Consider the following 15,144-nt stretch of genomic DNA (forward strand, 5'->3'; position numbering starts at 1 on the left):
TTCTCTTGGTAATAGAGTTAGTGTTAATAACTGAGATGGCATTACTCCAGTCAATACAATGATCATAGTTTTTAACGTGATTAAACAAGGCATTTTATTCTTGTCCCGTTCTTGTACTATATTTATGTTGCTTAAGTCTCATAGAAAGATCCTTACCAGTCTGACCAACAAAGAATTTATCACAATTTCCACAAGGCACTTTATAGATGCATCTAAGAGAATTTTCTGGTGAATTCCTGATTAAGATATTCTTTATAGTATTATTGTAGCTAAAGGCAACATTTACTTTAAAGGATTGAAGCAACATGGGAAGTAAAGTGAAATTATTATTAAAAGGGAGAACTAAAAGATTCTTGGTGTCAATTGGAGTTTGGGCTTAACTCTATAAAATGATTTCTTTGCTAACTTAAGGGATTTATCAATGAAAGATCTAGGGTACTTTAACTTAGATCCAATAGAATATATCTTATCAAACTCATCATCAATAAACTCTGTACTGCAAATACGTAATGCCCGAAGGAACGTAGATTGAAATGATAATTTAACCCTTTCATGTTGAGTAATAATGGATATATGTGGATACTTTGGTGGGTTTTCTGTATATGCTAAACTTAAACTTGTTTCCTTGCCTATTCACGGGCCGCCCAGGGTTGAGCGCATAGGTTCGAATCCTGGTTGCGCCGGTCGGTCCGCAGTCAACCCAGCTGTTCATCCACCCCTAGGGATTGGTCGATAAAATGGGTACCTGGCTCAGGCTAGGGTATATTTATATACAGCATGAATGGGATGGTCTTGATTAGGGCCTCAGCTGCCCGTGCAGTCATAGCTGACATAAAACTGCAAGGATTCGAACCCCATACCATTTGTGTGATAAGCTGCGTACACTACTAGCCACTCAGCTGTGTTATGCTGGATGTTCATATCGATTCCCATACGCATTTACCTCAACAGAAAACCTACGTGCCGAGGAGAGAGAGAGAGAGAGAGAGAGAGAGAGAGAGAGAGAGAGAGAGAGAGAGAGAGAGAGAGAGAGAGAGAGAGCAGTGTAACAAAATATACTTCACCTCAGGACCCCGCACTATGGGGGCTTCTGCAGTACTCAGGGAGGGAGCCACGTCAACCGAGGGAGGCACCACCAGAGGTCAAGAAGTGCACTGCTGTGTGTTTGTAGGGCGAGTGCAAGATGGCTAGAGAGGTGTTCATTGTGATATGTTAAATCAAAGCAATGCTGGAGGAACATGGTCAGCAACGCTCACCCCCTCCACCACAGAAACCCATAATACACCACAGTGGCCCATGTTATCAGATGTGGTGGTTGTTAGGGGAAGGGGGGATTTGTGAGTACAAGTTGCTGAAGTGAGAGCAAGGTGAGGGTAAGCTTTTTTGTTCGTTCATGGGAATTGGTGGCTGACTATGGAGTGGAGTGGGTTGGTTGGAAGGGTTTTACTGCTATAGCAAGGAATTGGATTGTGAGCAACGCTTTCAGGTGAAATCCGATGGAAAGAACTTTGGCTTCACTTGGATGATGATGGTTTGTGGCTGCCAAGCAGTCGATGATGGTTTGTGGCTACCAAGTAGTCGATGATGGTTTGTGGCTACCAAGCAGCTGGTGATGGTTTGTGGCTACCAAGTAGCCGATGATGGTTTGGAGTGGTTTGGTTTTGTTGTTTGCCATTGAAGGTGTGGCTGGCCACGCAAGGTGAGGTGTGGTTCCTGGTCGAGCGCTTGTGTACCGTAGTAAGGGAATCTTTTTTTTCTCACTTGCGAAACTTGTGGTGATTCACACAGGTGATTTAAGATTCATCTCGACGGGATCGATTGCTGCCATGGTGGAATGAATCTGGGCATGGGTCAGCTCCACTGAGGAATATTGAGCTTTGTAACGAGTGTTGTGCTGGCATATAGTTTGTGTATGGTCTGTGTGTTGATGTTTTTAGTGTGAGGAGTGAATGTTAATTAGTGTCGTGTGTGAATTATAGGATGGTTGGTGTTTTGGTGAGTGGTAGTGCTTGGTTGTCCTGGGTTGTGGAAGGTTGGAGTTATCTTTGTCAGGAGTTGAGAGGGTGGGTTGCGGTATCTGGGTGATGCAGACATAGGCGTTTTTAGTGAACTGTTGTTATGATTGTGTGTTGTAGCGTTGCAGGGTTGTTGTTGCTTCCATGGTGTTAGGATGTTATGATGGACGTAACTGTGACGTTATCTGCACAGGAGAGCATTGTCACACTGTCATTTGCTTGCGTTGAGATACTGTAGGATGAGACTAAGAAGCGTTGGAGAGAAAGGTCAGCTTCTTTGGGGAACAGCATTGTACACCTTAAGGATTTTGGAGATGAATCCTTTGTGAGTGATTCTAGCGAGCTTGGCGGCCAGCAATGAAGATTGCCAGCCACCTTTTTGTTGTCACTGTTGTGGAGGTGGTGTCAAGTATCTTCGGTGTGAGGGTATCTCGGGGGGACATAGTTGCTTTGTTTCTGTCTATTACAACTCGTTCTGTGTGAGAGGGGAGAAGGGGAGGTTGTAGTTAGTAGATGCCATCCAGGATATGTGTGTGTGTGTGTGTGTGTGTGTGTGTGGTAGTGTAAGTGATCAGATTTAAAGCCGTGCTGGGCGAGCGATACTGGAACACGTTGGCTGATTCTGTTGTGGATCTGTTATTCGTGGTGTACTGGATGTTGATGATAGCAGCGTTATGGTGTGGTAAGAGTGAGGGGAGGAGGGGGAGTTGGAGGGGACCGGAGGGGTCCAGGATTAGTATTATGATGGCAAGTTTCCAGGCGTTTGAGATTTTCTTGTCAAGTCCTAGTGGAAGATGTCTGTTGGTTCCTGCATTTCCAGTGATCAGAAAATGTTTTATATGGAAATATGATATGATATCTGGGCTAGTACATGTGTGTGTGTGTGTGTGTGTGTGTGTGTGTGTGTTTGTGTGTGTGTGTGTGTGTGTGTGTGTGTGTGTGTGTGTGTGAATCCTTATTGACGTATGAGTGGATCAAGGTGGTAGAAAAACACAGACTGGAGATGGGGATGTAAAACTGCATCTCCAGCTTGTTCTGTAATTGTACAAATCCAGCACCTTTTTAATGGTGTTCCTACAGCTTCTGGGCTGCACTCCAAGCAGGAGCAGGGAAATGGATTGAATCCTCTGCAGCAAGGACATCCTCAGGGTAACCGTACGCTGACGATGACAGAGCCTCGCCGAAGGTTGCGTCTCGCCCGCAGGCACCTGCTGGCCGGTTAATGGAGAGGAGGAGCGAGGAGAGGGATGACTGAGAGGGGTATACGTGTCCGAACTGGAAAGAGGCAAATGGGAGGAGGAGATGGCGAAGGATATGGATATGGAGTGGAAGACATGAAGCGTACCAGTCATGTTTTCGGATTGGCGTATACTGAATCTGTCCACTGTAATGATACTCACGAGCTACTGTGATCATGTAAACCTTAGTAATATTGATGATTATTATGGTACTACTACTACTACTACTACTACTACTACTGCTACTACTACTACTGCTTCTACTACTAGTACTACTACTACTACTACGACTACCACTACTACTACTACTGATTATTCTTATTATTATTCTTCTTCTTCCTCTTCTTCTTCTTCTCCTTATTATTATTATTATTATTATTATTATTATTATTATGATAATTTTAGTAATTATTTACTGACCCCTCATTAAGGGAGGGAGTACGTCGTAGGGCAAAGGTCAGCTGGAGTTGTTGGTGGAGTGTAATGATGAGTCTGTGTCTCCCTGGGCGCGTAGTGTGCCCCACAGGCCAGTCTCGGGCTGGGTCATGCAGTGCGGGAGGAGTGTGTGGGTCCTCGCAGCTAATTATGTTCAAACACCTTTAATTGGAGTGGCCCATTGTTTGAAACCAGAGGACTGGTTATATATATGGCAGCCATAGCAATAAGATAATAATAGTAATGACGGTTTTGATAATGATAATTATGATAATTGTAATAATGATGGTAATTATGATAATGATAGTAATCAACGCATCAGAAATGTCTGGTCTTTTGAATATTTCGAGTAATATAACTATTGATTATGTTGCCAAAGATCATATGTTCCCTGAACGTTATATTATGCTCTGTTTTTCATGTGGGTTCTTGTCTCTCTCTCCGTCCTACAGGTGAGTGACGTGGCTACGATACTGTCCTTGTACTGCAGGTGAATGGTGCTGGCACTGTCCCGTGAACCCTTCCACAGGTGAGTGGTTTAGTTACGTACGGCACTGTCCTTGTACCCTACCACATGTGATTGGTGTAGTTACGATACTGTCCATGTACCTTACCACAGGTGAGTGGTGTAGCTATGGCACTGTCCACGTCCCTTGTCACAGTCACTGAGTTCCATTTGAACTTACGGTCGAGCATTGGGAGTGGGGTGTGCCCGTCTCCCTCACCTCACACTTCCCTCACCAGGACTCTCACCATAAGACCACTCCAGAAGACCTGACACCGGTGGTCCCTCCATTGCAGTCGGGTTTGGCGAGTGTAATCATTTACCTGATCATCTCCCTAAGTGATGGTATTTTTTTTTCCATTTCATTATTTAACTGAACACCTGAAGTGTCCGTCTGTCGTGTGAACACGAGTTTAAGGACATACAGAGAGCCATGATGTAAGCGAAGTGCCCCCTGGTGTGTCAGCTTCACTGACGTGCGTTAATAATTATGACTTATCGTACGAAGGTCTGCTAGGGAAGGTTAGGTAGCCATACTTACCATTGCTAGACACCTCGTGACTCCCGAGGCACAACCTCCTCTACTTACACTAGTATTGTGTGCTTGTCACCTACATGTATGATGAGTGGAGTTAACGTTAGAGTGAGCTGTGCCAGTACGTAGGTGAAACACTATAGGCGCGATATACGTCATCATGTCCCGTGCATACGATACTAACTGTGTTAGCCAGTGAACACGAGTGTTAACTGCCCTTGGCTTTATAAACATGTGTGATGCCCGTTATGTACCTCGTTGTAGGTTAACTAACTCCCCTGACCTCAGCCAGTCCCTCTGGTGATCAAGGAAGTCTCTGGTGTATGTAGACACGCCATGTGTACGTTAATAACCCTCATGTACTCAAGGATCCTTGTGTACGTAGACATCACTTTTGTACGGGTGAGGATATGTGAGCAATGTTGTCACACTGTATGTGGCCAGGTTAGAGAAGGAATTGGCCAGGCGGGAAGGGTTGGATGGCTTTCCCGGCTTGTTGAATTAATTATGGTGGCCATGTGTGTGTGTATGTGTAAGTGTGTGTGTGTGTGTGTGTGTGTGTGTGTGTGTGTCTAGAATTACCTGTTTGTAATTACCCATTTGCACTGTACAGGGAGGGAGTTCTATATTCACGTGTGTATTGTTTGTGGGTTACGGAAAAAAAATTGTATATATATGTGCTGTACCATCTGTATATATATATATATATATATATATATATATATATATATATATATATATATATATATATATATATATATATATATATATGCGAGGCATGGGCTGTGCGGAGGAGGGTGGATGTGTTGGAAATGAATTGTTTAAGGACAATATGTGGTGTAAGTGGTTTGATCGAGTAAGTAATGAAAGGGTAAGTGAGGTGTGTGGTAATAAAAAGAGTGTGGTTGAAAGAGCAGAAGAGGGTGTATTGAAATGGTTTGGACATATGGAGAGAATGGGTGAGGAAAGGTTGACAAAGAGGATATATGTGTCAGAGGTGGAGGGAACGAGGAGAAGCGGGAGACCAAATTGGAGGTGGAAAAAGTGAAAAAGGTTGTGAGTGATCGGAGGCAGAACATGCAGAAGGACGAAAGGTTTGCACGGGTTAGAGTAAATTGGAACGTTGTGATATACTGGGGGTCAACGTGCTGTCACTGGACTGAACCAGGGCATGTGAAGCGTCCGGGGTAAACCATGGAAAGGTCTGTAGGACTCAGATGTGGAAAGGGAGCTGTGGTTTCGATGCATTACACATGACAGCTAGAAACTGAGTGTGAACGAATGTGGCCTTTCTTCTTCTGTTTGTAAACACACACACACACACACACACACACACACACACACACACACACACACACACACACACACACACACACACACTGTGAGTCAACACGGGCCCCATCGATCCTCGGGCCCACATTGGATTCGAATCCCGATCTAGGCAGTCGGCCCACACCCATCCCAGGTGTTCCTTCTCCCCATCAGGGCTGGTCGATATATGGGTATCTGGCTTTACCTGGGGCGAGGGAGAAAGGGTGGGGGGGGGGAGTTGTATGTTACACGTAAGAGCAAAGATGTGGTACATCTGTAACCCCCCCCCCCCCCCCCCCCCGTTACGCAAATCTTAATCACACAAGGAGGGGCATCAGTGGTGGAGTATTTAGCATTACTGGCCATGAGTCAACACGGGCTCGCTCAAGGTCGGGCCCCTCATGGGTTCGAATCCCGGGTGCGGCAGTCGACCCACAGCTAACCCCCAATGTTCGTCCTTACCCTCAGTGTTAGTTGATGAATGGTTACCTGACTCTGTGTGTGTGTGTGTGTGTGTGTGTGTGTGTGTGTGTGTGTGTACTGCACGGCCAGATTAATTACCGAGGCGTGGGTGAAGTGTCGCCCAGTAAGTGACGTTGCAGTGAGTAATGTGCCGGGGCGCCACGCTGCCTGAACTCCCCAGGACCAAGCTGGGTCACGTCATGCAGGCCCAGGGTCACGCTCATGTCATGCAGGCCTACGGGCATGCTAGGTCACGTCATGGAGAACCAGGGTCAAGCTGGGTCACGTCATGCAGGCCCAGGGTCACGCTCATGTCATGCAGGCCTACGAGCATGCTAGGTCACGTCATGCAGAACCAGGGTCAAGCTGGGTCACGTCATGCAGGCCCAGGGTCACGCTCATGTCATGCAGGCCTACGAGCATGCTAGGTCACGTCATGCAGAACCAGGGTCAAGCGAGGTCAGGTCATGCAGAGTTAGGTTTGTGCTTATGTCCTGCAGGCCCTAGGCCATGTTAGGTTCATATCATGCAGACCCAGGGTCATGCTTGGTCATATTGTGCAGGCCTAGGGTTCATATCATGCAGACTTAGGGTCAAGCAAGGTCACGTCATGAAGAACCTCCCTGCGTACGTATGTACGTGATGGTCTTCCTGTGTAGATAGTGGTGCATGATGGTCTTCCTGTGTAAATAGTGGTCCATGATGGTCTTTCTGTTTAGAGATTGGTGTGTGATGATCTTTATGTGTAGAGAGTGGTCCGTGATGGTCTTCCTATATAGAGAGTGGTCCGTGATGGTCTTCCTGTGTGGAGAGTGGTATGTGGTCTTTATGTGTAGAGAGTGGTCCGTGATGGTCTTCCTATATAGAGAGTGGTCCATGATGGTCTTCCTGTGTGGAGAGTGGTATGTGGTCTTTATGTGTAGAGAGTGGTCCGTGATGGTCTTCCTATATAGAGAGTGGTCCGTGATGGTCTTCCTGTGTTGAGATTTGTCCGTGATGGTCTTCCTGTGTAGAGAGTGGTCCGTGATGGTCTTCGTGTGCTGCGGTTATTAACATCCGAAGATGTTCTGTGGTTCGTCAGTGTTACACGTGTGGAATTAATTTCGTATATATTTCTTACTGTGAGTAATTTGATGTACCATATCTTTGGATCACTTAAATTCTCAATTCTCTCTCTCTCTCTCTCTCTCTCTCTCTCTCTCTCTCTCTCTCTCTCTCTCTCTCTCTCTCTCTCTCTCTCTCTCTCTCTCTTGTAAGTACTCGTTAAGTCAGTAATTACTCTCTCAGGCAGCCAACGACCAGGGAGGGACTGTTCATTATCCACCTGGGTATCTGCGAGGGTTAGTGGCAGCTGAGCAGTAACCCTGCCCTTTAGTGGCTGTCTAGTGTCACTCCTTTTGTCTCAGACAATTGTCTTCTCTTTCCAGTGTAAGACTCCCATGCATCTGGCACGTTAATGGCGGATGTAGTGACATCGTGTATCAGGCAACACTGTCAACCTCTGTAGCATCATACACCTGGTTACACAACACCTGTATTTTTATAATTGAACCAGAATGCGATGTCTGGGTTTCATCTTGCGCCAGGCAACACTTGCAACGTGATCAACGTTTTGTGGCGGGCAGTGTGAATATCGTCGGTATCATCGTACGTCCGGCAGCGTGAGCCGCTTGGTTGCCATATATCAGGCCACGTCAACACCCTCATACACCAGACATCACGGGCACCTCACACACCTCGTCATCGTACCTCGGGCATCGTATGTAAACTGCAAAGCATTATATATTATGCCTCACTGCATAGGAGACGGTAGTATTAGTAGTAATGATATATTACATGAATGGAGATGTATTTTGTCATTATCGTACACTAGGCAGTACACGTACCCATCTGGCATCGTGTTCAGTTTCCTTGTTAAGTCGAAATCGCCTCATACGTCACGCTGGCGCGGTAGACAGCAGGGCATGTGGGAGGGAAGGTAGTAGCCACTGGGGCAGTACACATTAGCCACTGGGGCAGTACACATGAGTACATCAGCCACAGGATAGTACAGGTCAGACTGCGTGAGGAGTACAGTTGTGTACATGGCATCTGCCGCTGTGGACACCATGGCACGACCCTTGAGCAGGACGACATGACCCGTAGGTGTGAACGGTCGTACCGTCGTCGCCCTCATGGATCGTACCGTTATCCTCTAGGGTCGTGCCGTCGTTCTCAAGGATCGTGCTGGTGTCCTGTGGAGTCGTACCGTCGTCATCAAGGGTCGTACCGTCGTCCTCAAGGTCGTACTGTCGTCCTCAAGGTCGCACCGTCTGCCTCAAAGTCCCATTGTCGTCCTCAAGGTCGCACTGTCGTCCTCAAGGTCGCAATGTCGTCCTCAAGGTCGCAATGTCGTCCTCAAGGTCGCACCGTCGTCTTCAAGGTCGCACTGTCGTCCTCAAAGTCTTACCGTCGTCCTCGAGGCCGCATCGTCATCCTCAAGGTCGAACCGCCGTCCTCAAGGGTCGTAACTTCGTCCTTAAAGATCGCACCATCGTCCTCAAGGTCGCACCGTCGTCCTCAAGGCCGCACTGTCGTCCTCAAGGGTCGTACGTACCATCGTACCGTAATGATTAACCTTATCTCCAGCCAGGCAGATGGGAGGGAAAGAAAGTGTGTCAGCAACACCCTCAGCCATGCACGGGAGACGACCCACCTCAGCACGGTGCTGCTACCCTCCCTCCCTCCCTCACAACACGACAGCTCCCCCGTGTTGGTAGCCATGTGACCCTTGTGTTATGTTACGACAGCTCCCCCGTGTTGGTAGCCAGGTGACCCGTGTGTTATGTTACGACAGCTCCCCCGTGTTGGTAGCCAGGTGACCCGTGTGTTATGTTACGACAGCTCCCCCGTGTTGGTAGCCAGGTGACCCATGTGTTGTGTTGTGCACGGTGGGTCAGGGAACGCCCCGTCTCCTGTCTGTGTCACACTCACCAGCCTCCACCACCACACCGCCACCATCCCTGGCGTGAACCACGATATGGATACCCACCTCCCAAGCCATCTCTCACTCGCTAAAACTCGGCTGATTTTTTTGTGAATTAGGAAATAATGGTGACCACGTCCGTAGTTGCTGCTGTTGCACACTATAGTGTTTTTCCACTTTGAACAACACTCGTATGTTTCCCCCTTAACAACACACATGTTTTTCCCCTTAAAACACACAAAGGTTTCCCCCTTAAGAAGACACTTAAGTGACTTCCCCCTTAAAACGTTGCCCCCTTAAAAACACACTTAAGTGTTTTTTCCTTAACAGCACTCAAATGTTTCCCCTTCAACAACACACTTAAGTGTTTACCCTTTAAGAACATACACAAGTGTTTTTTCCCTTAATGACAAACTCATATGTTTTTTCCCCTAAACAACACTCCAGTGCGTTCAATTTAAAAACACCCTAAGTTGTTTTTCCCTTAACAACACACTCAGATGTTTCGCCGTTGATAACACACGCTACAGGTTAGCTGGGTGTGTTGAGAGATGTTGGAGGGAATCCAAGCAGAGGCCAGGGTCAGGTCGGAGGGTCGGGACGAGTCGCTTCAACATGTGGTTCTTGGCAGCGTCTCACATCACGGAATATTTTGTGGCTTCCCAGCCAGGCAGCGCAGCGGGCAGGGCCTGTGGGACGCACGACCTGTGGAATTACGACCAGTTCAGGGACGACCTGTGGAATTACGACCTGTGGAGGCACGACCTGTGGTATTACGACCTCTTCAGGGACGACCGATTGGAGCTACGGAGGTGTGACCTGTGGGAGCATTACTTGTGGAGGTTCGACCTGTGGAGAAATGTCTTTTGGAGGGACGACTTCTGGAGGCGCGACCAATACAGGCAAAAACCTATGGAGGCACGAGCTTTGGAGACACGACCTGTGAAGGTACGACCCGTGAAGTAGAGGAGAATGAAGCGTGTCTCAGACACTGGTGGGGGGGGGGGTCGCCCAGGGGAGTGGGTCGTGGGGAGCTGGAGGGGAGAGAGGACATGGGAGTGCAAGGAAGGGATAGATGACGGAATGTCTGATGGTCCATGGCGAGGTTATCTGCCGGGTGACAGTGTCCAGCATTCCAAAGCTGCAGAGAGAGAGAGAGAGAGAGAGAGAGAGAGAGAGAGAGAGAGAGAGAGAGAGAGAGAGAAAGAGAGAGAGAGAGAGAGAGAGAGAGAGTATAGTATAGTAGAGTTCATCCACCACTCCTTAGGGCACAACAGTTGGAGAGAGAGAGAGAGAGAGAGAGAGAGAGAGAGAGAGAGAGAGAGAGAGAGAGAGAGAGAGAGAGAGAGAGAGAGTATGGGGATGTGCAAGGGACGAGTAAAGGTGATGGGTGTATGGATAGTTGCGGAAGAGGCAAGTGGAGGAGTGTGTTAAGGTAGATGGGTGGCGTGTGGAAGAGATGGGCGAATGATGAAAGAGGTGTGGGTGGAGAGCCAGTGGAGTGTGGACGGAGAGAAGAACTTCACTAAGACAAAAGTCGATCCTGATCTGCCAGGTCTCCACACATGCCTTGTGTATCCCTGACGCTCTACAGGCAGCAGCAGCAGCAGGTATTGGACTGATGTCATGTTAGCTGTCATAATACAAAGATATTTTTCTCATTATTTTTTATTTTTTTTTACTGATTAGAAGTATTAAGGCGAATGATGATTATGAATTGGTAGCTGTCATGATTATTCTGAATTCAAGGACATATTAAGTGATACTCGAAAATACATTTTTTAAGCCATGAAAACATTTTAAATGCTCAGACTCACTACTCATATATATATATATATATATATATATATATATATATATATATATATATATATATATATATATATGTATATATACATACCAGGTGTATAAGAAGAGTGTATTTGGTGGGTCAGTGTGGGTACTTTTATACTCTAGATATATATGAAATACTTTACAAAATCGACTCTCCTTTCGGCTATTCATAGCAAGTTTGTGCAGGAATATTGTACGCTTCATATTGTGCATTGTTTGGCTACGTTGATTTTTGGGGTAAAGGACAGAGGAGCGCTACAATTGTTGCCTCTAATGAAGTCTGCGTCACAGCCAGACTGTTCCTCACTCTGATAAATGTGAAAGTGATTGCAGGGTTTTTTTTTCTGTGTGTGTGTGTGTGTGTGTGTGTGTGTGTGTGTGTGTGTGTGTGTGTGTGATTACTATTTATATGTTACGGCGAGAGAGTTTTACACTCGCGTTGCCCTGTCTTTTACCCGTGTATATTTCAAGTGTCTTTACTTCTTTGTATGTACACACACACACACACACACACACACACACACACACACACACACACACACACACACACACACCAGTTTAAGCCAAGACCCAATTATTGACCAGACACCGAAGTTAGGATGAACACCTGGGTTGGGTGTAGGCCTACTGCCACACCTGGGATTCGAACCCAGACTGACTCTTGCTGACTCATGGTCAGTAACGCTGACCACTAAACCACGGAGGCCCTTGTGTGTGTAATTACCTATATGTATCTCCAAGGACTGAGAATTTTATCCATATGGAACGCCATCACTGAGCACATATCAGTCACACATGTATGCATGTATATTGTTCAGTGTGTCAGCAGGGTAGACTCCCTCTTCATATCCACAACTCTATTGCTGAAAAAAGTATAGTTTCCCCTCCACATCCCCTCCTGATGTACCTTCGTGCACGGGGTCGTCCCGCTGTAGTGTACTGGTTCCCCCTCCACATCCCCTCCTGATGTACCTTCGTGCACGGGGTCGTCCCACTGTAGTGTACTGGTTCCCCCTCCACATCCCCTCCTGATGTACCTTCGTGCACGGGTCGTCCCACTGTAGTGTACTGGTTCCCCCTCCACATCCCCTCCTGATGTACCTTCGTGCACTGGGTCGTCCCGCTGTAGTGTACTGGTTCCCCCTCCACATCCCCTCCTGATGTACCTTCGTGCACGGGGTCGTCCCACTGTAGTGTACTGGTTCCCCCTCCACATCCCCTCCTGATGTACCTTCGTGCACGGGGTCGTCCCGCTGTAGTGTACTGGTTCCCCCTCCACATCCCCTCCTGATGTACCTTCGTGCACGGGGTCGTCCCGCTGTGGTGTACTGGTTCCCCCTCCACATCCCCTCCTGATGTACCTTCGTGCACGGGGTCGTCCCACTGTAGTGTACTGGTTCCCCCTACACATCCCCTCCTGATGTACCTTCGTGCACGGGGTCGTCCCACTGTAGTGTACTGGTTCCCCCTCCACATCCCCTCCTGATGTACCTTCGTGCACGGGGTCGTCCCGCTGTAGTGTACTCGAGCTGAGCACCGCCTCTGTACTTCGACGAACTGGGTTATTGTGGACGCCATCTGTGTGTGTGTGTGTGTGTGTGTGTGTGTGTGTGTGTGCCCCCCCGAAGAACTAGATGATGATGATTACCATGTCTCCCTGAGCCTCTGTTAGCGCGTTTCAACCCGTCCCTCACTTGTGTTGGGTTACTTTCGTGTTTCATCAGATCTCGTGTGGCGTCTGTGTGTCCTCCCTCATCTAAGGCGGGGTCCAAGCTGGTGGCACATGTGTTGATCCTGGGCTGCACGTGTACGTGGGCAGTAGGTTCCTGGATACCTCCTTGTTCATGTTCTCGAGGTGGGTTATGACGCTGAACACGAAAGAATTTGCGTCCCTTTACTGTTCTTGAAGTGTGATGTTGTGATGATGACAGTCTAGTGTGATGTTGTGATGATGACAGTCTAGTGTGATGTTGTGATGATGACAGTCTAGTGTGATGTTGTGATGATGACAGTCTAGTGTGATGTTGTGATGATGACAGTCTAGTGTGATGTTGTGGTGATGACAGTCTAGTGTGATGTTGTGATGATGACAGTCTAGTGTGATGTTGTGGTGATGACAGTCTAGTGTGATGTTGTGATGATGACAGTCTAGTGTGATGTTGTGATGATGACAGTCTAGTGTGATGTTGTGATGATGACAGTCTAGTGTGATGTTGTGATGATGACAGTCTAGTGTGATGTTGTGGTGATGACAGTCTAGTGTGATGTTGTGATGACACAATTAAAACCACCGTCTTCTTTAACTGCCTTTCGCAGGCTGACTCGTGTAAAACTGTCTTCTCTCTCTCTCAGATTTTTGTAATTTTTGATTGGTTTGGACATGATAAACCATTTACCTGCCTGCCCCCCGTTACCCTCTGTTCAGGTGTCTCTACTTATTGTTGATCATCTGAATCTCAAAGTATTGGGTAATTCGACCTAACGAGCTACTTAGAGATAGTTTTGCCCGGTTTAACTCGTCGTAATGGATACCAACTAGTGGGCAAACGTTTGACCTCGAATGAGGCGAAGTAAATTCTCTTCGACAGGATTGTTATCAAATGGAGTGATTTGCCAGTTAGAGAGGTTAAGAATAGATTCGATAGATATTTCAGTTCAAGTTTACGAAAGACATTATTTGCGCCTCCCGAGCAATGTAGAAAGTTTTACAGTAGTTTTCTGTTTTGAATAAGTATGTCTTTCTGCTTTAGCCACACTGATCTGCCATGAGTTTTTTAAACTCTTCCTTTGCATCAGCGAACATAGTCGGGTGTGATTCAACTTCCTCGGGAATGTCATTTACTTGAACCAGGAATAACAGTGGTCCTAATACAGAGACCTTGGGAACCCCATATGTTGGGTCCGCTCGTGGTCTGTGCTCCTCCCACTCACGCAACTTCCATCCATTTGATGAGTCCTTCCAGATCACTGGCCTGGATTTGTGATGAAGTTCCTTATCATCACTTGTGTGAGACGCTATCAAAGGCTTTCCCACAATTGCAGAAATGCACGACCCATCCACCCATCTCTCCCACACACACACACACACACACACATACACACACACACACACGTGATGTTGCACACTGATCGATACATTTCGCCGGAGACTTTTCATGCATGACCTCCTCCATCAGAGTCGTCGTCACCTCACACTTGAGGGAGTTCCTAGTGACCGAGAAACACATCTTTTGTTTCTTAACTATTTCTCCGGGAATCTGCTTTGCCTGCGACACAGATCCGTGCATTATGGCTGGTTTCTTACTTCTCGTCTGGAAGACAGGAATAGAATTTGCTCTTTCTTTTCTCTAATCTCAGAATTATTTTTAGAACAAGATCGCTTGAGCAGGTCCAGCCATGTTGTGTGCTTGTGTGTTGTGTCGGCTCTGGCGTTGCTTGATGTGCGGTGTCGTGGTTGTGGTGTGTGGTAGGTACCATATATCACAGTGTGTACCATCTGGTACCATGAGTGGAGCTGAAAGTACCGTACTTAATGTGCCGGATATCACGACTTTGTAGTTTCCAGATAGCATACGAGTCACCGCTGGTCGTCCTTTGTTAGCACTGTGAACACACTGCTGGGTAGTACCATCTTCGCTCTGTGAGACACTTGATTTCTTCATCTTCTTCCTCCCATCCTGGCTTTTGGTCACCGCTGGCCAGGATCCCACACACCACCCCCCCGGACCACTCTGGTATACACTGGGGCTGTGAACTCTCCCAGACAAACACATGAGGACACTTGGCATTCAGTCTTCTTATCAAGGGTCACTGGCTTTACCGTACAGTTCCTCAGGCTGATCACT

At 47.3% G+C, this 15,144-nt stretch overlaps 1 protein-coding gene across 3 annotated transcripts in view; it reads left to right on the forward strand.

Moving 5' to 3' along the window:
• Positions 1–15,144, forward strand: part of LOC139749449 (atrial natriuretic peptide-converting enzyme-like) — a 1,171,820-nt gene that overhangs the window by 555,939 nt on the left and 600,737 nt on the right. The window contains exon 1 of one of the 3 annotated variants that reach the window (XM_071663362.1): positions 4,145–4,217. The exons of the other annotated variants lie outside the window; for them this stretch is intronic. The gene's annotated coding sequence lies outside the window, so the exon portion shown is untranslated. Of the gene's footprint in view, positions 1–4,144; positions 4,218–15,144 lie in introns of those variants that run through there. 3 annotated transcript variants of the gene reach the window in all.

This window comes from Panulirus ornatus, chromosome 1 (genome assembly GCF_036320965.1).
Source record: "Panulirus ornatus isolate Po-2019 chromosome 1, ASM3632096v1, whole genome shotgun sequence".
NCBI lineage: Eukaryota > Metazoa > Arthropoda > Malacostraca > Decapoda > Palinuridae > Panulirus > Panulirus ornatus.